The following is a 27,474-nucleotide window of genomic DNA, read 5'->3' as shown; positions in this document are numbered from 1 at the left end:
CACGCCTGCTCTCTACTTTCGGTAGTCAATCATGCAATTTGGATTCTTATTTCCAAATATTCCTTATGTCGAGTGATTCCACACATCCTTTTCATGCTTACGATTTAATCCAGCTCCTGGCAGGATCGCCAATGTTGGAACCGGCCCTCCACATGGTAGCCATCTTGAATGAGGACGGGAGAATCACTCGATTTAAGGACGTACGACTTACCACCTCAAGCTTCAGCAATCGCGACTGTAATGACCGCCGAAAGGGAAGAGGATACGCTGCGTGTTCGTGCGCAGTGCGCCCAGTGCTGTTCGCAGCTGTCACCTGTGAGGGGAAAGACATTTCTCGTCTTGAGCCGTGTGTACACCACCACACTTACAAATGGCGAAAAAGCTCAAAAACTTGCTCAGCAGTTCGAGAGTGTCCACAATTTTAATTTGAACGTTGTGAGTCCTATTGAAAATGAAGTCTCACTGAAATATGATCATATTTCAACCCAAGTGTCATCACAAGATGACATTATTGAGACGAATTTTGATGAAATTAAATCAATTATTAAGAAACTTCAAAACATGAAGGCTCTTGGTGATGCTGGAATTTTTAATATTCTTATTAAAAATCTTCCCGATGTTGCCTTGAGACTCCTGGTTAAAATTTTCAACAAGTGTTTTTCATGAGCTTAATTCCCAAAAAGATGGAAAAACGCTAAAGTAATTCCTATCCCTAAACTTGATAAAAACCCAGCAGAAACATCAAGTTATCGACCAATTAGCTTACTTTCTTCTATCAGTAAACTTTTTGAAAAAATTATCTTGGTGAGAATGATATCTCATATAAATAAGAATTCAATTTTTTTACCAGAGCAGTTTGGATTTCGTCATGAACATTCAACTATTCATCAACTTGTCAGAGTAACGAACATGATAAAATCAAATAAATCTTCTGGGTTATCCAGTGGAGTTGCCCTTCTAGACATAGAAAAAGCATTCGACAGTGTTTGGCAATGAGCAAAAATGTCTGATTTCCAGTTTCCTATTTATTTAATCAAAATGATGCAAAATTATTTAATTGATCGTACTCTTCAGGTTAGCTATCAGAATTGTAAATCTGAATTGCTACCCGTACGAGACGGTGTTCCGCAGGGTTCGAGCGTAGCTCCAATCTTGTATAATATTTTCACTTCTGATCTTCCAAATACACCCGCTGGTTGTCAGAAATCGCTATTTTGTGACGACACAAGTCTGTTAGCCACAGGTAGAAATCTAAGAGTGATCGGTTGTCGCCTACAAAGAAGTTTAAATATTTTCAGTGATTATCTGTCAAAATTGAAAATTTAACCAAATGCAGCAAAAACGCAATTAGTTATCTTTCCTCATAAGTCAAAACCTTTTTTCTTAAACCAAACAATAATCACATTGTCAAATTGAATCGCTTGGAATTGACATGGTCTGATCAAGCTAAATACTTAGGTTTAACGTATGACAAAAAACTCACTTTCAAGGGTCACATTGAAGGAATCCAGACAAAGTGTAATAAATATATTAAATGTTTATATCCTCTTATAAACAGAAATTCTAAGCTCTGTCTAAAAAACAAATTGTTAATTTATAAACAAATTTTCAGGCCAGCCATGCTTTCTGCAGTACCAATTTGGTCAAGTTGTTGCTCCACCAGGAAGAAAACGCTTCAAAGGATTCAGAATAAAATTCTGAAAATGATTTTGAAGCGTCCTCCCTGGTTTAGTACAAATGAGTTACACAGACTTACAAATATAGAACCATTAGATGTAATGTCACATAATATTATAAACAAATTCCGACAAAAATCGATGCAATCTTCAACTGAATCGATTCGCTATCTGTATTAGTTAGTAAGTTAGTATATAAATTCCTTTTCCCCATTACACAATACAAGTAGGTTTAGAATTTTCCATACATAAAAATCTCAGAATTGCGGAAGCAAATGATGTCCTCATGGTAATAACCAAATCATATATATATATATATATATATATATATATATATATATATATATATATATATATATATATATATATATATATATATATATATATATATATATATATATATATATATATATATATATATATATATATATATATATATATATATATATATATATATATATATATATATATATATATATATATATATATATATAATAGGGCTGAAAAGTCACTACTTGTGGCTGAACACCCAATTTAAATCTTAATAATTTAATTTTAACTCATATTGCAATAAATAGTTATTTAAAAAAAATTGACAAACAACGTTTTCTAAAACTTCTGGAAATAATGCGGAAAATTCACCCTTTTTCGCACCCGGACGACGGTTTTGAGGTAGTCAAGCATATATCAGTTCCGATTATCTACTGGACGAGTATAAAGGTAAACTTTGATTGAAAATCGTTCATTTCTTCTAGTGCATCAGACGGAACTGGATGTCGAGATGAGGTTCTCCCAACATTAGTAAGAACAAACCAAGTATAAAGCGTGTAACCGACGACACGACCTGCCACTCGTCTATCGAAACTGTATCGCAAATATAACTACCCCTTAGTAACTGGTAATGTCAAAACGAAATCGTCTGAAAAACTATTGAAACTAGCAACACAAGTAGATGAATTATTGATTTTGAGTAACAGTTACCATAACCTTGGTTACTGCATGTTGAAAACTTCAGGAATATAGGGACCGTGCACGATAACAAGTAGCGCCATTAGTGGCGAATAGGCGAAAAAACTCTACCATAGCTTTACACTGTTACCATATGTTCACGCTGAATAAAATAGTCAAAAACCTGTTTTAATACAACATAGTGGTGTAATGATCCTTTTCTCACATCAATCATATTCTCATATATAATACTGTGGTATACTATTAAAAATATTTCTCTCCGATTCTTAAAATAAACCAAAGAGATTGTTTGTGCATTAACTAGTATAACCTACAGAATGAAACAGTTCTCTGACATCGATGAGAAAACGAAGTGAGTTCCACTATTGTAGGTATTTCGGGCACTGGAACCCGAGAACGTATAATCGAAGTTGGTTCGTATGGCCATCAACTAACATGATTTTAATTGCAACCGAAAAATATGCTTAATTTTCGGTAGGAGCATAAGATCACTCATTTGAACCTAAGATTAGGAATACCGGACTAAGTGTAAAAGTAAGTGAGATCCTTTTTTGAGTGTATGACTATTATCTGCCGTCGTTTTTCGAAAACAGGGAATACTTTCGAGACCTATTTAGAAAACTTTTTACTTTTTTCGTTTCGGCTCTTCAAGTGACGTACAAAATTTTTAACACACTTTGCCCTATCATTCCAGAACCGAAAGTCGGATCCGGATGAAATTTAAGAATTCCGTGTAGAACCATTCATAGACCTTTCATTTGAATCTAAGTTGGTCAACATCGATTAAGTCATTTTTACACACACACACAAACATAGATTGCACTGACACTTGGCCAATTTTTACTAGTCGATTTTCAAGTGTTTGTATAAACCTTCTATATAAGAAAGGCAAGACAGTTCAGCGTTTCAATAAAATGATTATTTGTTGTTAGCTTCGTGACTCGTATTTTCAATATACGTCAAACTGGCTACTCGCGAGATTTCTAGCTTTTTTACGATACAATTTATATTCTTCCTCCATTCTAAGAGTATGGACCAACCTGCGAATTATTTCAACTTTTAGTTAAAATTTGACAGTCGGGCAGTTATTTTTTATCGAGTAGTTAAATTTATCTAAAACTGTGGCCCATTTCAAAGTTTGACGGATGGAAAATTATTTGGGTCTATTTAGCTCTGAAAATAAAGTAATAGCAAGTGGTGTAATGATTGCAATTCAGCGAAAGTAAGAACAACTTCGAGATAAACGTACTTCATTTAAAAAATATTTAAACTTTTTATTGGGGTATTTTCTTTGAGTGAAAGTATAAAAAGAAATTACACAGAAGCAATTTTTACTGATGGTCTGAAATTAGAATGTTTTAGCAAAATATTTTTCAGTGTTTCCGGTCAAGTCGATTGAAAAATCATTTAATGTGCAGAGAATATCGTTCGAGTGTTTGAATTTGAGTGAATATGACAAATATTAGACACAAATCCAACTGCAATGACAGAAAATGACGTGACCGTATTTAGATACAGAATGAATAATTCGATTCAAAATTTAATAGTCAGTCGATGTTGAACAATCGTTCGCACCACACGCGAATAATTCCATAGGGTTCGGAAAAAAATTCGCAGAGAAAATACGCTAGAAAGTATTTTCAAACTCAGTCTACAAGTTTTGCTATGGTCGCATTATTTTATCCACTCGCCGCCTCGTGCGCCGTCGTCGCCGGCCACTAAACCACGCCCTCGTGCACGGTCCCTATAAACAAAACAAACAGCCTCGAGTGGAAGATTCTTTTTTACGGAATGATGCAAGTTCTCCAGCTTTATCTCATGTCCGAGTTGTGATTCGAATGGTTCAATCGGATAGAGGCTTTCGTTAAGGCTGACTGCACTGAAATGAAAATCTTATTTATATTCATTAGATTTGTCATATGAATCATATGCAGAATATAATTCATAGAAATTATATGGAAACTTATAATCTTTATTTAATGTGTACGTCAAATCTAAATGGACGTTATCATAATGAAAGTTATAAAAATATCCCATATAATTTTTATGGAAATCCGATGGAAGTCGTGAACCGTTCCTGCTTGAAGCTGAAGAAATAGTTGTGTCTCCGATATTCATCAACTGCTCCAGACCATTTTTTTTTCAAGAAGTTCCGCATCTCAATGTAATTTTAAATCGCTGACAAGACAGCTCATACAACTTCGTTCAAGGATATGCGTTAACGGACCATGAAATATATATCCGGTACATTTCATTACTCTACCTGTCTAGTAAGATTCATTTTTATTTTCAGTCTCGGGATCTCACTTCTTTTTCGCAAATATCATGAGGTGCTCCCATACCGAATGGAATACTAGTAAAGCTTGAATCCTCAAAGAAAAGTAGTAGTTGGCGATTATCTGCTATTCTTATGAGCTCTATTGAAAGTTATATATATATATATATATATATATATATATATATATATATATATATATATATATATATATATATATATATATATATATATATATATATATATATATATATATATATATATATATATATATATATATATATATATATATATAAATGTTTTTTAAACTGGTCATATGGTATATATGAACCTATCTAAATAAAATCGAAGTGAATATTATATGCGCTTCATAAATTGTTCCAATGTATGTTGTGCGGATATCTAGTAATGGTTATAAGACGCGCCAATCAATTTGACTCAGACTGGAAATTTCATTCGTTATATGGAAATCCTGTAAAAAAAACGTTAAGAAGAGTTTTATGTTTCATAAGATTATCTCATATATTCGACATGATGTTGAACACATCTTGTAACTATTATTGGTAATGCTAATAGTGCAAAATCATTAGAATATCATATAATGTGAAAAAGAAAATTTAGCTCAGTGTGGGAGTCGAACATACGAAAATTTTTATATTGTCGCTGCAGCACTAATCTGCATTTCGCTGGACAGTCCAGCGCAGCGACGTTGCCGAGCGACGTCAGTTGAACTGCCATTTCCTATACATCAACTGATAGAATCATGTTACCGACGACACGACCTGCCACTCGTCTATTAAAACTGTATCGCAAATCTGACTACCCCTCAGTAACTCGAAATGTCAAAACCTAGGACAGGACCTGACAATTGTTAATCCACTTTTAGGACCAATTTCGGACCAGCTCGTGATTGGTTTAAACTGACATAAGCAAGTACAAGTTGTTGAAATCAAGATTACTGCAGGGTGGTAGAAAAAGTGTTGTCAGTATCGTCGGTAACAATGTAGCTTGATATTGGATATTTTATTTTTCATCTTTTCAAAATTATTGATTTCAAAAGGATTTAAGTTCAATTTGTTTTTAAATTCTGTCAATGCGGAAAGTATACGAGTACATTTAACAATCACTGGATGATACAAAGAGAAAGCCTGAAATCACGAAGTGTGATATGGACGAGAATATTGATTATGTTGGTTGAGAATAGCACCAAATCTTTGGATACTTCTGTATGTTATTATTTTTCTCAAATCGAATATGTTGAATACTTTAGTTAATAAAGCAGCAAGAATTAATTACTCAAAATTGAGTGTTTTAGAAAAATTTTATTAAGCTGTTTCAACTAAACGTTTTCTTCTAAACAAACATCTGATCAAAATTAATCCAGAGCTATATTTTTGACCGATATAACATTTGTCTAAGTGTTTTCAAAGGATAAATAATTACATGTTATAAGGGGAGAAAGTTTTCAGAATGAACAATTATCTCTACTGGCAACAGTGATCGCGAGGCATTTATTATTTACAGCAGGGAGCAACCGGAATAAGAAGAGAAATATTTTTCTGGAAAAAGAAGCCAGTTGTCTGGTCCTGTCCTAGGTAGGGATGTCGGAAATTTCGAATTACTCGATTATTTAATAATCGAGTATTATTTTGAAACTAATCGATTGAAATTTATTCGATTATCTGTGTTATTAATCGATTACTCGATTAGTCATTCGATTATTACTATGGGAGTTCTTTATTCACTCGATTAGCTCAATAATCGAATATTAGTTTTAAGCCAATCGATTAAATATTACTCGATTATCTCGGTTATTATTCGATTACTCGATTAATCGATCGATATTACGACATCCCTAGTCCTAGGTCAAAACGAAATTGCTCGAAAATTTGTTAAAACTGGCAACTCGATTTGATAAATTATCCCAGTGAAATTTGTAGACCCGCATAAGTCCGATCATCGGTCCGATTATCGGACCGATTGAGCACGATATAGGGCCGATCGTAGCGCTTCAATCGACCCGTCATCGGACAATTCTGCACCATTTGCATCAACCGCATCGACATAAAAAAAGCTTTATGTTTACATTATGCATCGCTAGAAAAAAAGAGCGAAGGAATATCAAACAAGGCATTTTCGAGCCGACATCTTCACGATAGGGTGTGAAAGAGTGTTAAACATTCTTTTGTTTCGATCATAGAGGCTTTAACCTTCAGGTTATTCGCCTCTTAGGGCCAGAAAAACTCTGACCCTATGTTCGAGGTTGGAAATCCAACCCCGATATATCTCATCACCTGAGTAATCAGACATCCGCTCTCTGCTTTGGTATATCTTCACTCTTTTGTTCTACCGATACACTATGCAAGCTCGAAACGCATTAAAAAGCTTTCTTGCACGATGCGTCCGATGTTCGAATTTACTGGGATTGATTTCGAATAACAGATACCTTGGATACTGTTGTTCAAAGGCATGTTTATGTAGATAAACAAAACTAACTCCGAATCGATATATCAGTCGCGCATTTTACCACTGTACCTAAGAACAAGAGTCGGCCCTTAAAAGTTAAGTGAAGCGCTATGTTTTTGCGATACCGATATATATCATTTTATTTGCACTACCAGTAATTGTATGCACCGGAAATTTGATAGCATAGCAGTTACCAATCAACTACATCGGCATCTCACACCATCTTCATTAGAAACATTCAATAATGTATTGTAACTATTACATAGTTTTCATAATATATTCAAATTATGCGACTAAGACTTTCCTATAAGTAGATCGTATCGTCAGTATTACTATTTTTTCACGCCATTGAGACAAACTTTTGTTTTATGACTTTTGCTTACCCTAGAATAGTTTTAGTATGACATCTGGATAATTCTTGTAAAATTCTCTTGAGAAGACTTGAAACGCCTCAATAAAAATTTTCATGAATAACAATCAAGTTTTTTTAGCATGATTTAGCAGAGAAATAACATAAATAAATGCATTTTTTCGTTACTGACTCAATGTATAAAGGATCTTTGAAAATAGCTTAAATTTAATAATGGTGTTTCAAATCGACATCACAGAACGCAGGAATTTCATTATCGTTCTTTTTCCATTGATTTAAACTTCTGTGAGGGTTCTTCTAGTGTTACGAAATAATATTTTTGGTCTTAATTGAATGCATAATAGACGAAATAAACATCCTGCTCCACCTTTTTTTCGAGTTCTAGAAACAGTAATTTTACTTGATTATTAGCAAATATACATGATTGAAAATTCAGTTTCGTTTTGTGTTGCAACAGATTTGAAAATACATGACTGCATTTTCGTGGATACTGACAATGGATCGGGATAGTTTTCCTATTTGTTTGTTTATTTCTATCTGAAATGAAAATATTATTTATATTCATTAGATTTGTCATATGAATCATATGCAGAATATAATTCATAGAAATTATATGGAAACTTATAATCTTTATTTAATGTGTACGTCAAATCTAAATGGACGTTATCATAGTGAAAGCTAAAAAAATATCCCATATAATTTATATGGAAATCCGATGAAAGTCGTGAATAGTTGTGTCCTCGATAGTCATCAACTGCTCCAGACCATTTTTTTCAGGAAGTTTCGCATCTCAATGTAATTTTAAATCGATGACAAGACAGCTAATCCAACTTCGTTCAAGGATATGCGTTAACGGACCATGAAATATATATCCGGTACATTTCATTACTCTATCTGTCTAGTAAGATTCATTGTTTTATTTTCAGTCTCGGGATCTCACTTCTCTTTCGCAAATATCATGAGGTGCTCCCTTACCGAATGGAATACTAGTATAGCTTGAATCCTCAAAGAAAAGTAGTAGTTGGCAATTATCTGCTATTCGTATGACCTCCATTGAAAGTTATATATATATATATATATATATATATATATATATATATATATATATATATATATATATATATATATATATATATATATATATATATGTGTATATATATATATATATATATATATATATATATATATATATATATATATATATATATATATATATATATATATATAAATATATATATATATATATATATATATATATATATATATATATATATATATATATATATATATATATATATATATATATATATATATATGTATAAATAAATAAATTTTTTAAAACTGGTCATATGGTATATATGAACCTATATAAACAAATTCGAAGTGAATATAATATGCGCTTCATAAATTGTTCCAATGTATGTTGTGCGGATATCTAGTAATGGTTATAAGACGCGCCAATAAATTTGACTCAGACTGGAAATTTCATTCGTTATATGGAAATCCTGTAAAAATAACGTGAGAGAAGAGTTTTATGTTTCATAAGATTATCTCATATATTTGACATGATGTTGAACACATCTTGTAACTATGATTGGAAATGCTAATAGTGCAAAATCATTAGAATATCATATAATGTGAAAAAGAAAATTTAGCATAGCAACCAGAACAGTGTTGCCTAAAAATATTAATTTTATCATTATCAAGGGGTCGCTATATTTGTGGTAACTGACGGAAAATCACTCACAGACACATTTTATTCCAATTTTTCTTCGGAGTGCCTGGTCGTGTCGTCGATGTTACTTTACACATATTTTGTTGTCTTGTATATAAATCACGTGCTTCAACATATATGTATATACTGTCTTGCCTCCACTATCGAAGCACATAACGATGGAATATCACTTTCTGTATGCGCTTCAAGTTGATAATGTATGTTTAGGAATCAATGCACAATGGTCCGGATCCACAATTTAGGGGGACAAAAACATTTGTTGCTTAGCCTTATACTTTAGAGCTATGATGTCTTCGGAACAAATGATCAGTGAAAGATAAGCCATATTTTGAAGCATATGGTATTAGGGTGGTTCCAAAAATTATTTTCCGTATGTGTTGAGATAGAGGACTGCATCCTTCGGCAAAATTGTTGGAAAACTTATATTAAGCAACTTTGCTGAAAACACTATTGTAGTATCTCTAACGGTTTTAGTGTTACAGCTATTTTAATAGATCAACTTAGGATGTTCCTAAAAAAATCAGATTTTTTGCTCTAGCTTTCTTAATATTCACTTCTCGATTTTGGTGTCTTTGAATATCTTTTAGAGTTTGTTGAAACCAATTTTTTCATGACAAGCGCAATCAGGTAGCGTTTTCTGAACCGAAGTTATGAGCAAAACTAATTCATAAACAGATCATTTTAAAACTGCTATATCTAACATTGGAGCAAACGAAAAAAAATCGGTTTCTTTCATTTGATAGAAAATACTTTCGAGCATGTTTATAGAAAAAATGGCGGAGGAGATATTTTTTTAAATTTTTTAAATTGTGTTCAAACATTGGGTTTTTTCATTGAAAAATGCTCTTTCATGTAAGACATTTATTAGCTATACATATTAAAATAAGGTATTGCTGTCTTCTAGCGTGTTAAAATTAAAAATGTTAATTCAGCTGCATAATCGGGAAGATGGAGTACACTCACGTTGGTTGTTACTCTATTCGATAATGATATTACAGGATCAGACGTTAAAAGAAATCGTTTGAATACATTCTCTAGATTCACTAACTCTCTTGCGCTTCCTTACTGTACATGCCAATAGGAAGCAAAGCATGTTTTATAATTGCAGTCCCATGCACCAGAAGTTTATGCATGGTTGGTAACAGAGCATACCATCCATACAGCTCCACAAAACGAATTCTTGTTTGTTCAGTAAACTCCTGGAAAGCAGGTACCGAAATCTTCACATTGCTGTTTATCAACGTTAAGATTATAAAAAACCGTTCAAGTATATTTCCATTTAACTCGATGATTTGCGCTACTGTGTTATATTCTTTGAAAAATCTACGGGCCCAGATACCATCATTCGAGTTGCCTCCTCCAGGTAATGGCTCACCAATGCTAGACCCTGTCAGCTTGGAGCGAAATCAATCTTCAGTATAGGAACGCCATCGTACGGCATCACATTCAACATATCATGTCAATTGTGTGGGTGCGCAGTGCTGCTATTTTTGCGCGCAAGAATTTGACATTTCTCTTCCCTACTTCTATGTACGAGATTCGATGCGGACTAACCTGAGGGCACCATGCTCGCGAAAAAGGATGTTTCCAATGATTTATTCTGGAAATGTGCGAGCTGGATATCTTGTTAATATGATGTCTTTGCTAATACGTAACCCTAGCTGCTCTTTTAATGCCGTTAGTATGTTTGTCTCTTGCTCCTTGACATGCTGATTTTGTCGGGACACGCGCCATTTCTCAATATGCAAACTATAACTCACTTTTAGCCAAAGTTCCATAGATCGAGTCATTGCGTGTAGAGGCGAAATTCCAAATTGATATTTGTTTGGATTATTCTCATTTGTTTCAGTTCTTGAAAAATTCAGAGCTTTTCCTGAGCGCTTGCATATGTACCAAGCTTGGGAGTGTATGCCTGTTATGTCGTTTAACACTTTCGTATCGTTCAGGCAGAGCACTAGCTTCGTTGATACAAATACTTTCCCCAGTACTGTGGGAGAAAGCTCTTCAATTTCTGCATTTACTTTATCCACTTCCTGCTGTTAGTTCCGTGTTTTCCTTTTGAAAGATTATTATTCTGGGCAGCAAAGGAAAACAGATGAAGGATAATTGTTGTTCCAGATTATCCAGCCTTCTTGCTCAACAATCAATCGCAAGGGAACCAAACAGATAGCAAATAATGTATAGTAAGGAAGCGCAAGAGAGTCGAAATAAATCAATTCGCAAGTATAGGAAGTTTCATCCGCAGAACTTCAATCGTTTAGTGAATCTAGAGCAGAGTAATAGCATTATCGAATAGAGTAACAACCAACGTGAGTGTACTCCATCTTCCCGATTATACAGCTGAGTTAACATTTTTAATTTTAACACGCTAGAAGACAGCAATACTTTATTTTAATATGTATAGCTAATAAATGTCTTACATGAAAGAGCATTTTTCAATGAAAAAACACAATGTTCGAACACAGTTTAAAAAATTTAAAAAATTATCTCCTCCGCCATTTTTTCTTTAAACATGCTTGAAAGTATTTTCTATCAAATGAAAGAAACTGATTTTTTTTTCGTTTGCTCCAATGTTAGATATAGCAGTTTAAAAATGATCTGTTTTTGAACTAGTTTTGCTCATAACTTCGGTTCAGAAAACGCTACCTGAATGCGCTAGTAATGAAAAAGTTGGTTTCAACAAACTCTAAAAGATATTCAAAGACACCAAAATCGAGAAGTGAATATTAAGAAAGCTAGAGCAAAAAATCTGATTTTTTTGTGAACACCCTAAGTTGATCTATTAAAATAGCTGTAACACTAAAACCGTTAGAGATACTACAATAGTGTTTTCAGCAAAGTTGCTTGATATAAGTTTTCCTACAATTTTGCCGAAGGATGCAGTCCTCTATCTCAACACATACTGAAAATAATTTTTGGATCACCCTAATAATTAGAACCAACCTAATACCATATGCTTCAAAATATGGCTTATCTTTCACTGATCATTTGTTCCGAAGACATCATAGCTCTAAAGTATAAGGCTAAGCCACAAATGTTTTTGTCCCCCTAAATTGTGGATCCGGACCACTGTGCAATGGGTTTGACACTGAACGTTATAAGGGAGTGAGTTTGCTTACAATTACCCACATTATCAGATCCGAATGGATTCCGAATGGATTCCGAATGGATTCCGAATCAATTCCGAATCGGCGAGAAATTTTCATTCGGAATTTCATGTGGAAATCATAATGAATTCCGAATCAATTCCAACTCCAGTGCAACAACCGATTCCGAATGAACCGGTTCGCCTACAACCGGTTGATTCGGAAATCATTCGGAATTGAGTGAGAAGATGCGGACTGAATTGTCAATTCGTCTTCTTCTTTCCTGATTTTGCACGTTTTCGTGCTGATTTTCAGTTTATTTTTAAACGAAAACATTATATAACTGAATATACAAATTTAAAACTTCATGTTGTTCGGATATACAGAACTAGTAAATAACCAGTTCTTCTTAGAATCCCAATATAAACTATTGAAATTCGCTGGAAATTAACAAAACGGCCTACCTTAGTCAGCATCATCCATTCCTCTAGCTGGAGTGTAGTGAAATGGCTTAAGTCGCTTAAATTTCACACTAACACATTCATAAAATGAGCGAATAATCAATGACATTTATAATGTCACTGTCAATCAGGTTGATCGAGCTGCCAACTCAGGCGAAAATTCTAGCACTGAACCGATCGAGCACTGAAAAATCATGCAGTCGAGTAAGAATTCATTACGCATTCCGTCATTTCGATAATGTGGGTATGAGTGATTAATATATCGCATGACAGTCTACATACCATTGGTGCACAGTGAACTTCGCTGAAGCAACATAATCAGGTGACCAAAACTTTTGTGTTGAATAAATGAGTTTTGAACGAGGTTTTGAAAAGGTAACGAAATTTTCAGTCATAAAATTCGTCACTACGGAACATTTTATCATTCAAATCATCAAAATTCAGTATTGAAAAATAAATGGTAAAGCTGAGTCAATCCGGTATATCAGTACCAGTGTTGGTGATTGCCGAAAATTTGACAGAAGCTGCTATATTCTATATATATACAACTATATACAGCTACATCTATATCTATATTGTATACAACATTTTCAATCCGGTAGAAGATGCTATAAGAACTCGAGTCTCTCAATACATGAACCGCAAGAGAATTTTTCTACATTTCTTCGCTCCACTTCATACTCTGAGTATTTCACGGCCCATGAAAAAATATACAGTCTGATAATGATCGTTGCTGTGTGGAATTTGCCAAGAGAGAATCGCAAGTTGACAATTATCGCAGAAAATCGAATCGATGGTTCATCTTGATGTTTCTCATACTAGGTTGCAATATTTCAAAACCCGTGTGTGGAGCATTCACATACATTATCATAGACACAACTTATACAAAGGTTATATGCACATAGTTAGAATAAGCAGCAATAGTGAAATGATTCTATCGCAATTATCAACTGCCTGTATAGAATCGGATCTCGAAACGAGAATAAGCGACCGTTTGTTGCTTCAGAAAGGATCTCCACAGCGGCGTGCTAACCTTTGATTCTCAGAAATGTCATCGAGAGAAATTCACTCTCGCACTGGTGTCTATTCTATGTTAAATGAGCCATACCGGGTGTTTGTTGTTGCGATGTTTTCCATTTCTCTTTGATGGCACTGATTGAATCGTGTGAAGAGTGAAGATTGAATGTTCTTTGATACGATAAAAGCCATCCTTGATCAGTACTATACTACAAAAGGCAAGAAATTCGTTTCAAAGATACTTAAATATTTGAACTTTGTTTTCAATCTATTCCAGAGTCGTATTTGACCTTCAGGTACGATTACACCTATATACAGAATTCATATCTGCTCTTTTCTAATGACCATCTAAAGTAAAATATTTCAATTGTGTGCCAAATCTTTGTTTATTCGCCACTTCTGAATTTGTTCCAAATTGTTCAATCCTCGTTGTCAATCAGCGTACATGTTGTGAAACAATACGTCATCCGTTTTGGACATTCGAGTAACCCCTCCACTTCTACTCTCAGTGATTTGAAGTCAAATCGGGTGGAAATTTGGATGAATATGTAAGACACTTGAAAAGCGCGAGAATCAAGTTTTTTGGGATATGGGATCTGATCGAAATTATAATCAAATAATTTACTTATTTCAAGCAGAAAATAGACATTAACTCTAAAATAAGTCTCCCGTAAATCGGCTGGAAGCTGAAGTCAAGCTGAAGTTTCGAAAACTCGAGGAGATATCCCTGAAGGGAATAAGAGGCATCGTGGCATTTCGACAGTCCCACGACAAAAGGGCCTAACTGCAAATGACAGTTTCTCTTTGTTTACTTTTTTTCGCGATCTACCGAATTGATTTTATTTATGACGACTTACTCCTCGCAAAACTTTCATGTTAAAACTACAAGCTTTTGAATTATATTGGAATCTTTCAAGAATTTGCACTAATGGCTCCGTAATAATCAGAAGAGAAAGTAAACAAAGAGCGGCTCTCATTTACAGTTAGGCCCTTTTGTCGTGGGACTGTCGATTTGATAACTTCACTACAAATAGAGCTATTGGGTAGCCCTTGACGATGATATAATATGACGTCTGCCTGTCGCCGCACTAAATTTAGTGCCAGAATTTGTGCACCCAGTTCCGGTCGGCGCTAATCCATAACGAACTTTGTAACATTAACTTGATGTATCTTATGAATTTAAAATTCGTTCCAGTACATGATCAACTGTTAAACCTGGATCTGTTAAAGTATAATTCTGTAATTCGGAGTAAATAAAAATGTTCAATACAATCTAAAAGGTTACTTTCAAACTGTTTACAGTGTCGTAAAAGTTTAAACTTATCTGGAGAACGTTCTGGAGATGATCACTGATTGGAATATTTCGCACAGAATTAGCCATATTGTGTCTACGATCTATCGTCCTCGAATTTTGAATTCTATCTCTATCTTCTTCAGAATAATGCGCTAATGACACAACTGTTTCAAAATGGTTTGTTTATTTTTTATGGGGCTCCTTAGTAACTAGTTCGTAGCAACTAAAACAGTGTTTCTCAAGATGATTATTTTTATCATTATCAAGGATTCGCTGTATTTGTAGTAGCTGGCGGTAAATCGCTCATGAACACGATTTATTCTGATTTTTCTTCAGAGTGCCTGGTCGTGTCGTCGGTGAAACGCTCAGGTCGTGCTCTAATTTGGACTTCGATCGTCGGGAGCAGCAGTTGTTAGTAATGAGCGCAGACTTTTAGCTTGGTACAAAACCTTAAATGCTCAGGTCGTGTTCGCATTTGGACTTCGGTAGTCAGGTGGAGCTCTTGGCAATGAAGACAGACCTTTTGCGTGATATAAAGCCTCAAATGCTCAGGTCGTGCTTCTATTTGGACTTCGATCGTCGGAAGGAGAATTTAGTTTCAAAATTATGTTTCAGGAACTTTGTTCCAGAATACAGGTTTAGAATTCAAAACCTGCATGTTGGAACTGGATTCTGGAACTAAATTGCAATCGAATTCTGAGCTTGGGTTCTGAATGCAGTTCTTGAACTAAGGTCGGTTCTTTTTAGAACCATTAACATATTTCCAAAAAAACTGCGAAATTTTACTTCCCTGTACTATATACGGTCTTTTTTCAACCAGTTGGAGTTCGTAGTTGTTGAAAGAACTTTCTATTAATTTGCTATATAAAATGCATAGCACCGACTCAGATTATGTGCATCGTTTCAAATTCTAGTAGTGAAAAAGGGGAAAGCTGGCATAATTAATACAAGTGATCAATTAATTGATATTCGAAAGTAAGAAGAATGCGTTTCAGTTACATTCGTATTTACGACATCCAGTTACACACTTATTTTCGTATTTTTAATGCTATTTTCAGGTATCCAAAATGAGAATGTCGTATGTTGAAAGATGTTATCGAAAAACTTCTTCATTCAAAATGTTCACCTCGTATGCTTGAAAATAATTATACTAAATGGTTACACATTTTTGCCGCAACATGTGAATTATACCTTCGATTTCAACGATCTCTTTAATAATACCATAAGATGGGAAGAGTAGATTACTTCGTAGAGCGACCAGCAATTTTTTACGATTCCGGCAGTTCGCTGCTTGATTTTATTGGCGGTTTATTTTTTTGTTCAAATGATAAGCAATTGTATTGCTTTACACTGTCACTCATTCGTATGCATTCTGCGTAATGCATTAAATGACGACTTTTATTTTTTTTTTTTCAAATAAAATTTTTATTAGGCTCATTTGCTTTAGCTTAACGTGGCCGATTGTCTTGTTGTTAGGGAGAGAGGAAGGGATGCCGTATTACGGGGCGGCATACTCCCCAGTTAGTAAGGGGACATAGGGAGGGTGGGACCTACACAGTATTGAATTGAAATTTGAATACATCATTGGTTTGTGGCATACATCTTTTAGACACATTTTGCGTTCGATGAATCTTCATGTTTTTCAGCTTGTAGCAATGAAGAGATTATTCTGGATTGGGATGCTTCGTTGGTGTGTTCTGACGTTGATGTGACGTTTTTGGGTAGCTTCCAGCAACTCAGTCAGTTCAAGGCAGGTGCATGCTCCGAAGCATCGTTTACACAGGCCATACTTCCAGCAATGTAAAGAAGAGTGCGGTAGAGCTGTAGACGAGAAAGAGATAGGGAGAGCACTAAATTTGAGCATTGATAGTTTTCAAGAAGTTATAGATGAGAGTCATATAAGGAAGATTTCGAGTTGCCAAGACGTCGCGGACTGGTACGAAGGGTGGTATACCTCGGGTCCGAAGGGAACCTATGAGTTGGGACCTGGCATCACAATACTCGACACATGTCCAAACAACATGTTCGATGTCATGATAACCCTCACCGCAAACGCAGACACCACTCTCAGCGAGCCCCACACGACGGAGATGCGCGCTGAACATATAATGATTAGACATGAGCCTTGACATTACACGAATAAAGTCTCGGCTCACGTCTAACCCCCGGAACCAAGCTTTCGTCGATACCTGTGGGATTATTGAGTGTAACCATCGTCCCAGAGTTCCACTATTCCATGTATTCTGCCAGCTAGCTAGAGTTTTCTGACGACAGCAACTGAAAAATTCATTGAAGCAGATTGGTCTTTCATAGATATCACCTTCTAGTGCGCCCACCTTGGCTAACGAGTCCGCCCTCTCATTGCCCCGTATGGAACAATGTGAGGGGACCCAAACCAAGGTAATCTGGTATGATTTTGCAGATAAAGCACTCAATTGTTCCCGTATTTTCCCCAGGAAATACGGTGAGTGCTTTCCAGGCTTCACTGAACGGAGAGCCTCAATGGAACTGAGACTGTCCGATACAATGAAGTAGTGATCTGTGGGCAGAGTGTCAATGATCTCAAGGGTATACTGAATTGCAGCTAGTTCTGCGACGTAAACTGAAGCTGGATCACTGAGTTTATAGGAAGCGGTGAAATTTACATTGAATATACCGAAGCCAGTGGACCCGTCAAGATATGATCCGTCAGTGTAAAACATTTTATTACAGTCGACTTCTTTAAATTTATTATTAAAAATTTTTGGGATCTCTTGAGGGCGTACAGGATCCGGGATTCCACGAATTTTTTCTTTCATGGATGTGTCGAAAAACACAGTAAAATTAGAAGTATCCACAAAATGAACACGATTGGGAACAAACGAAGAAGGATTTATATTCTGAGCCATGTAGTCAAAATACAAGGACATAAAACGGGTTTGTGATTTAAGCTCGACGAGCTCCAAGTTTTCTATCACCATCGGATTCAAAATGTCGCATCGGATTAGCAGTCGATATGAGAGATCCCAGAACCTGTTTTTCAACGGTAAGACGCCCGCCAGCACTTCAAGACTCATCGTATGGGTTGATTGCATGCAACCCAAGACAATACGTAAACAACGATACTGAATTCTTTCCAGTTTAATGAAATGAATATTCGTAGCGGAGCGGAAACAGAAACATCCATATTCCATTACTGACAATATCGTCGTTTTGTACAACCTGATCAGGTCTCCTGGGTGAGAGCCCCACCAAGTTCCGGTTATTGTACGAATGGAAAATGATTCTCTGTAGGCATTTTCGTTTCAAATACCTAATGTGACATCCCCAGGTACCTTTGGAATCGAACCAGACCCCGAGATATTTAAATGTGAAAACCTGAGCTATGATTTCACCCCCTAGTTGAAGCTGTAATTGCGCAGGCTCTCGCTTCCTTGAAAATACAACCAGCTCAGTTTTCTCCGTAGAGAACTCGATACCCATTTGAAAAGCCCATGTCGACAAGTTGTCGAGGGTATCTTGCAATGGTCCTTGGAGATCGGCAGCTTTGGGTCCTATAATAGACACAACACTGTCGTCGGCAAGTTGTCTTAGCGTGCAAGATGTGTTGATACATTCATCAATGTTATTTACGTAAAAGTTGTATAAAAGGGGGCTTAAGCATGAGCCCTGAGGAAGACCCATGTAACTGAATCGCTTTGTCGTCAAATCACCATGCTCAAAATGAATGTGTTTCTTGGACAATAGATTATATAAAAAGTTGTTCAAAACTGGTGAAAGACCATGCTGATGAAACTTCTCAGATAGAACGTTAATGGAAACTGAATCGAATGCCCCCTTGATGTCGAGGAAAACTGATGCCATTTGTTCTTTACGAGCAAATGCCATTTGAATTTCTGTTGAGAGCAACGCTAGACAATCGTTCGTTCCTTTGCCCCTGCGGAACCCAAATTGTGTACCTGAAAGCAATCCATTTGTTTCGACCCAATTGTCTAGACGGAAGAGAATCATTTTCTCCAACAATTTCCGAATACAGGAAAGCATAGCAATCGGCCGATACGAATTGTGATCGGAGGCTGGTTTTCCAGGTTTTTGAATAGTAATAACTCTCACTTCTCTCCATTCGTGTGGGACAATATTACCTTCGAGGAACTTGTTGAATAAATTCAACAAGCGCCTTTTGGCAGAGTCGGGCAGATTTTTCAACAAGTTGAATTTAATTATGTCTAACCCCGGGGCTCTATTGTTACACGACAAGAGCGCAAGTGAGAACTCTACCATCGAAAACGGTGTTTCGTTTGTATTCAATGTCGCGACGCGGGATATCTTCTGTTCCGGAACAGAATCAGGACATACTTTCTTAGCGAAATCAAATATCCAGCGGTTAGAATATTCCTCGCTTTCGTTCGCGTGATTTCGATTGCGCATGCGACGGGCCGTATTCCAAAGAGTGCTCATTGCTGTTTCTCTCGTTAATCCGTCAACAAACCTTCGCCAGTAACCGCGTTTCTTAGCTTTAATCAGACTTTTCATTTGAAATTCTAACGCCGCGTATTTCCGATAATTATCTGGAGTTCCGTTCCTTCTAAACGAGATGAAGGCTGAAGCTTTTTTCGTTTTCAGCTCTGAGCACTCTTTGTCCCACCATGGGTTGGGAGAACGCATACTAGTTTGCGCGCAAGGTACTCGTTTCGTCTGAGCTTGAATTGCGGTGTCAAGAATCAAGCCAGCCAAAAATGTATACTCTTCCTCCGGAGGAAGCTCCTGTGATGTTTCTAGTTTCTCAGATATCGAGCTCGCGTAACGTTTCCAATCAATGTTTCGTGTGAAATCGTACGAAACATTGATTGTTTCCGATGGTCTTCCACGGTTGGTGATAGAAACTATGATCGGCAAGTGATCGCTACCGTGAGGATCACAGATTACCTTCCACTTGCAATCTAACTGTAGCGAAGTCGAGCAAAGGGATAAATCCAGCGCACTTGGTTGTGCTGGCGGTCTAGGGTTCCGTGTCATTTCTCCCGTGTTTAGAATTGTCAAATTGAAGTTGTCACACAGATCTTGGATTAACGAAGAACGATTATCATCATATAAACAGCCCCATCCTGGGGTGGAATCATGTAAGGTGATAAGTGACTATCACCTCCTGGTGATAACGAGGTGATCACCAGAATGTTTGAAATCACCGAAGGTGATCACTTTTACTATCACCATCACCGGTGATTGGGCCAACTTCACTCCATTTATCACCTGTCAAGAAATGTCAATTTTTCAGGAGTAAAATATGAATGTGGCGTATACCGTTGATAATTGGAGGAGTAGCATATGAAAGTGGCGTATACCCATATAATATTTTAAAATCTAAAGTTATATTCCTTTAGTTTTCAATTTTTTCATTAATTCGAGTCATGTTTATCAATGATGATTTGTATGGATCGAAGAGTAACGTTGAAAAAAATTACCTGCGCACAGAGAAATAAAAAAAATCACTTGTTGGTTTAATTTAGCGCCGATTTTTATTTTTCAATGGAAATCAATGTCACAGTCAATTCTTTGGGATAAATTTGCTAGCTTTGAAATGACACGAATTGTTAGATCTTCTTGATGTTTCACAACGGATGGCATTCCTCTCGAATGAGAAAGATCCGTTAAATAATTTCTTGTATAGTTTTCATTCACTTTACGATTATGGCATTTCACAGAGCTTTCAAATGCTACCTCCATTTTGGAAATTTTACCCACCGGTACTACGAATATCCACTATGATTAGCAGCAACTAATTGTCCAAAAATATTGCCTTATTTAGTTCAACTCACAAGAAGAAAATTAAGAACGCAGTTTAATCTTTTTTACTCATTCAGTTGAACGAGACTGATATGTCGCTTACTAAGTCACGGCCATCTAATTCTACTGAAAATGTTAGCATAGATTTTTTATGTTACGTTATGTGCAACAGGAGATGTCTACATTCATAAACTTATCACTTTTCCAGAAAGCAATTTATCTTTGACTTTATGAATACCCCAATGATATTCCTTCAAATAATAATTATAACATAAATGAATTGATTTAATTGATAAATACTACCGTTCATTCTATGAACTCTTTAAACTATATAAACTAAGTTACTTTTCATTTTGGTATTTAATTCTGACACAATATCAGTACGAATTTTATTAAAAAATTATCCTCTCCGACCAATATTGGTAGGTTATTTATATCAGTGGCTTGAAATTCACCTAACGGACAATAATTTATAAAGCCACTTCTCAAAAAATCAAATCACTACTGAAAGTGATAACTAAATTGCTATCACCTCCATTTTGACATGAAGGTGATTAAATCGCGGTGACTATCACCTTACGTAATGCCAACGTTTGATAGTGATGTTAGCCTCTCAGCAGTGGTGACAGAACTTGTGGATTATCACCTTACATGATTCCAAATTTTCAAAAGTGATAATCACTTGGTGATAATCACCTTACATGATTCCACCCCTGTACCATGCGAGTTGAAGTCCCCTAAAACCAGCCGCGGTGAAGGAAGAAGTTCTATGATGTCTGCAAGCCGACGATGCCCTATCGAGACTCTGGGAGGAATGTAGATAGAAGCTATACATAGATCTTTGCCTTTAATATTAATTTGGCAAGCAACAACTTCAATTCCCGGTGTCGAGGGGAGGTTAATACGATAAAATGAATAGCACTTTTTAATCCCTAAAAGTACCCCTCCATAAGAGTCTTCTCGGTCCAGGCGGATTATGTTAAAATTATGGAAGTCGAGGTTGATGTTAGAAGTAAGCCAAGTTTCACTCAAGGAGAAAACATCGCAATTATGAGTATGTATTAAGTGTTTGAAAGAATCAAGTTTTGGGATGATACTTCTGCAATTCCACTGAAGCACAATGATCATATCTTCGATTCTCAGTGGTAAATTATCCATCAAAAGATACGATCGCTGCGAGGAGGGGCCATTGTTCAGTCAACTGTTTTAAAAATGTCCTTACTGTTGGCAGTAGAGCAGTTAGGAAGCTTTTCAGAGGATCAGTAATATTGAAGGCTGTTAATATCCAGTCCACGATATCAGAAAATTTCAATAATCCAGCGTTTGTTGGATTTTCTGGTTGTGCTTTGGGGTCATTCGGGTTTTTTGATGCCCCAGGAAGTGCTGGGTACTCCTTATCATCCCTAAGTTTTTTGAACCCAGGAGGTGTTTGCTTCAGTTTTGAGTCAGCACTTTTCGTTTCCGTTTGGTTCTTTTGTGACGAAGAGGACAGTCTGAGGCCTTTACGAGGAAGCTTGGGAGAAGCCAGATTTTGTCTTTTCCTGCTTCCTTCAACCTGTGTGTAGGAAGGTCCTTCGCCTGGGTCGTCAGAGGTATCCTCTTCAACTGGCAAGATTGCAAACGGGTTCTCAGGGGTCGATGGAGTGGTTCTTTTTAAGATTTCCGCATAAGAACGTTTGGAACGTTCTTTCACGGATCGCTTCAATTTCTCCGCACGCTGTATGTACGTAGGGCACACCGAAAGATCATGAGGATTCTCCCCGCAGTAGCAACACTTTTCCACTGCTCTTCTGCAGAGATCGTCCTCATGGGCCTCTCCGCATTTGCCGCATCGCAGTTTGTTGCAACAATAGGTTGCCGTATGACCTAGCTGTTTGCAGCTTGTACAATGCATTACCCGCGGTACATACAGCCGAACAGGTAGACGAACTCCACTCACTACCAAATAATTTGGAAGTGCAGATCCGGCAAAAGTCACGCGAAATGAGTCCGATTGGTAAAATTTACCATCTATCGATTTGGAGTGCAATTGCTTGCACTCCAAAATTTTCACTGGTTGAAGGTCGGGGTTTTTGAAACGGCCTACCCCGTCCTTCATCAGATCTTCGATTGTCAGACTTTCGTCACGGACCACACCGTCGATCTCCACCACATGAGACGGGACGTACACGCGGTACTCCTTCGTGAACAACTCGCTGGTAGCAATCTCGTTTGCTTGCTTCAGGTCGGACACAACAACGCGTAACTTGTTTGGCGAAACCTTATCTATTGTTTTTATTGCCGAGTAATGTTTTTCCAGGTCCCGAGCAATATTTAAAACTCTGAGAGACTTTAATTTGGGCCGGAAGTATACCACCCACGGACCCCCCGAGCCATCGTCTTGGTAAACTTTTTGGCGAGCAGGCAATATCTTAGAGGGAGATGGAGGCATCGGAGAGGGAGATGGCATCGGAAAGGGAGATGGTATCGGAGGGGGAGATGGTATAGGAGGGGTAGATGGCATCTCGGAAGCAAACTCAGCCTCTAAATGTTCTTCGTTCATTCGTTCAGCTTCGCTCTCCTCCGAGACACCCCCACTGTCATCAATATTCATATTTAAAGTGCGGGAGTAAAGAAGTCTCCCGCACTTGAAATGAGAAAGAAAGAAATAAAATGAAAAGAAAATATATGAATAGTAAAAGTTGAAAGAAAAAGTTTGAGAAAATACTTAACAGTATGTCACGGTAAGCTGTTAGGTGAGTTGCTCCTTCACTCCTTCGTTGTGCTTCAGCGTGACCTTGACTCAGGATTTGGCTGCTGCGATGCGGGTAGCAAACAATAGAAATAACTGCTGCCCGAGGATAGCACAATAGCGTCTACTGTCGATACCGATACAAAACCGGTGCACAGACAGAACTCACTTGCGGGGATGCTACTTTTTATCACTTTTATTTAATGCCTATACTACAGCCTCTGCTGTGATAGGCACCTTCGTCTTACCGATGTCGATTGTTAAAAAAACGCGTGTGCTCACTTCGAACATTCGGTTACGAATGACGACTTTTATTGATACGTTTTTAAAAGTGGGTAAAGAACAATTTGTTATAAAGTCGAATGTGCTCTTCTAACCAAATCAACATGTCTTCCGAAACTGTAGGTGATAATAATATTCCAGTAATAATAATTAAATGTCCAATCATTTGCATAAGTTCGCAATCTAAAGGAATTCTATGTGCGAAAAGGAATGGAAATGCTCTAAGAAACAGAAAATATTGTGTTGCAGTTTGTCGCTTCCTATGAACGGATGGATTAGATAACATTTCCTTCGTAATGTTGGGTAACGGGCGATTTTTGCGATCTGGGTAACCGTAGATAAAAGTGTATCCAGTAATTTATAAATTCTTTGTTAAAATTCAAACGCTTATTTTTCGAATACCGGCTAAATACTAATTGCAGCGTCAGAGGAATAATTCCCTCGGCAATATCGTGCATGACATCAAGTGCCCAATTATTTGTAACATGAAAGGTGTCCAACTCGTTTAAGATACAACCACTTGTTTTCAGTCCACATTCGGAAGGTTTTGAAGTTCCACATCGAACGGTTTCTAAGTTTATATCATACCAATATATTGTTCTAAGAGGTAATGTCATCGTAGGCTTTATTTGAAATGTAAGTCGGTCAATCGTGCAAATTCTACAAGAAAAATTAGCTGCTGGCCCCAATAATCCAAAAACTTCGTGTACAGCAAGTGTGCCACCACAAAATAATGAAATTACAGCTCGCAACTCGAACTTTTCCGATCCATAAAATATAGTTATACCTTCTTGAAGTTTCTTTAAATCCGCAAGTAAAGGCTCCATTATTTTGGTGTATCCACATTGTTTAGTTAAATTTGAAAGTGCGTATATCAGAGGAAAAATAGACTTCGGAGAACTATTCCATTTTTCGGGAAAATTTTGTATTTTAAATTCAAAATTGGAAATTTTTTTTTTTTCCTGCTCTAGAGCTAAAAGCATTACCAAGCTCAACGTTGTCTTCATACAAAGAGAGACGGATTACATCAGGATACTTTTTAAAATAATCCATTGAATGATATACCATACCAGTTTTAAATGAATTATACTCTTTGATGCCAGGTGTTAACTGTTCATTGAGTATATTTTCTCTATTACGGGGATTGCGGAATATTAGTTTTAGTGTTTCGATAATAGGTACATAAACAAAGGTGTCATTTACTTTAACACTCTTCGGTGCTCCTTTAACGTAGCGTATAGCAGTATGGCTTCCCACACATTTCTCTATTGATTCCGGGAAACTCACAGCTAGCGATTTGAGAAATGTCTTTTGGCGTGCTTTCGTTTTGACACTATCAAAAAAATCAAAGTTCCGAAATTTGTTCAGGAAATGTAAAGTGGTTGTTGCTTTAATATCTACGCCATTTGTTTCAAGGAAAGAAACTGTCAATTTCTCCAGATATTCGGCTAAGTGATTCACAACATTTTCGCATATCGTAACAGCTTGCGAAATCTTGCTTTTAGGAAGACCAGATTCCGCCATAAATAAATTACTGATCGATCAGCACGATTTCTATTAAATTTACCGAATAATTTCAAAGTGAAGACAGTTGGGTAGATAATTGCCAAATTTTAGTACATGTTTTGAAGAGCTGAATTTCGGTAACAGACTAATCGATAATTTTGATAAAAATAACGAATTTTCCAGTAAAAATTTAAAAATATACCGAACTGAAATCCGAAAATAAGTGTGTAGATATACACACACACACATATATATATATATATATATATATATATATATATATATATATATATATATATATATATATATATATATATATATATATATATATATATATATATATATATATATATATATATATATATATATATATATATATATATATATATATATATATATATATATATATATATATATAGAAGTGGAAGAAATCGTTTTTGCCTTTCTCATATAGACAGGTTATGCAATCACTTGAAAAATCGACTAGTGAAAATTGTGTGTGTGTCAAGTGTCATATACCATTCGACTCAGTTCGTCGAGCTGAGCAATGTCTGTGTGTGTGTATGTATGTGTGTGTGTATGTGTCAAATAATCTCACTAGGTTTTCTCGGAGATGGCTGAACCGATTTTGACGGAATTCCTAAATTTCGTCCGGATCCGACTTCCGGTTCCGGAGTTATAGGGGAAAGTGTGTTTCATATTGAACACCGTCACTTAAACCGGCGAAACAAAAAACGTAAAAAAAATTCCTTAACTGGTCTCAAAACTACACAAGTCGATAGTCATTATCTGTAGTCAACTAAACAAACCGATTCCGGCTATCCTGGTTCCCGGTATCCGGTTCCGAAAGTTCCGGAAATAGTGGTCATATATACCAAAATGAATCTCACTCACTTTTCTAAGCGATGGTTTGACCGATTTTCACAAACTTAGATTCAAATGAAAGGTCTTCCGATCCCATACGGAATTCCTGAATTTCATCCGGATCCGACTACCGGTTCCGGAGTTATAGAGTAAAGTGTGTTCAATATTGTACACCGTCACTTAAACCGGCGAAACAAAAAACGTAAAAAAATTTCTAAACTGGTCTCAAAACTACACGAATCGATAGTCATTATCAGTAGCCAACTAAACAAACCAATTCCGGCTATGCTGGTTCCCAGTATCCGGTTCCGGAAGTACAAATAGAATACCACAATATTATATGTACATGATGCCTTTCATTACACCACAAGGTGGATTAAAACAGGTTTTTACTGGTAATGTTGATCTTAATTTATTAAGATTTATTTAGAATTGAGCATTATAATAAGTTCAATACAATTTTCAAATGCCGGGAAACAGTGTTGTTGATTGCCGAAAATTTGACAGAAGCTGCTATATTGCTATCTATATTGTATACAACATTTTCAATCCGGTAGAAGATGCTACAAGAACTCTAGTCTCTCAATGCATGAACCGCGAGAGAATTTTTCTACTTTTCTTCGCTCCACTTCATACTCTGAGTATTTCATGGCCCTTGAAAATATTTACAGTCTGATAATGATCGTTGCTGTGTGGAATTTCCCAAGAGAGAATCGCAAGTTGACAATTATCGCAGAAAATCGAATCGATGATTCAACTTGATGATTCTCATACTACACGCAGAGAAATTGAGCTTGTTTAAAATAACAAAACAGTCAATAGATTTTAAAATATGTTTTCTGTTGATTTAAAGCTAGAATATGATTGTTTTGAACCAATTTCTCCCTTCTACATCAACAATTATATCTATTTCATTTGAAGACAAATTCTCATCCTGGCTAACGAAAAACTGGTTTGCTTCGGCGGATTTTATCGCTGG

At 36.2% G+C, this 27,474-nt stretch overlaps 1 protein-coding gene across 2 annotated transcripts in view; it reads left to right on the top strand.

Moving 5' to 3' along the window:
• LOC131432472 (PHD finger protein 12) overlaps nt 1-27,474 on the top strand; it is a 129,442-nt gene that overhangs the window by 29,339 nt on the left and 72,629 nt on the right. The window lies entirely within an intron of this gene.

This window comes from Malaya genurostris, chromosome 2 (assembly GCF_030247185.1).
Source record: "Malaya genurostris strain Urasoe2022 chromosome 2, Malgen_1.1, whole genome shotgun sequence".
In the NCBI taxonomy this organism is placed as follows: domain Eukaryota; kingdom Metazoa; phylum Arthropoda; class Insecta; order Diptera; family Culicidae; genus Malaya; species Malaya genurostris.
Note: the sequence above shows the minus strand (reverse complement) of the source record. Positions and strands in the feature narration are given on the sequence as shown.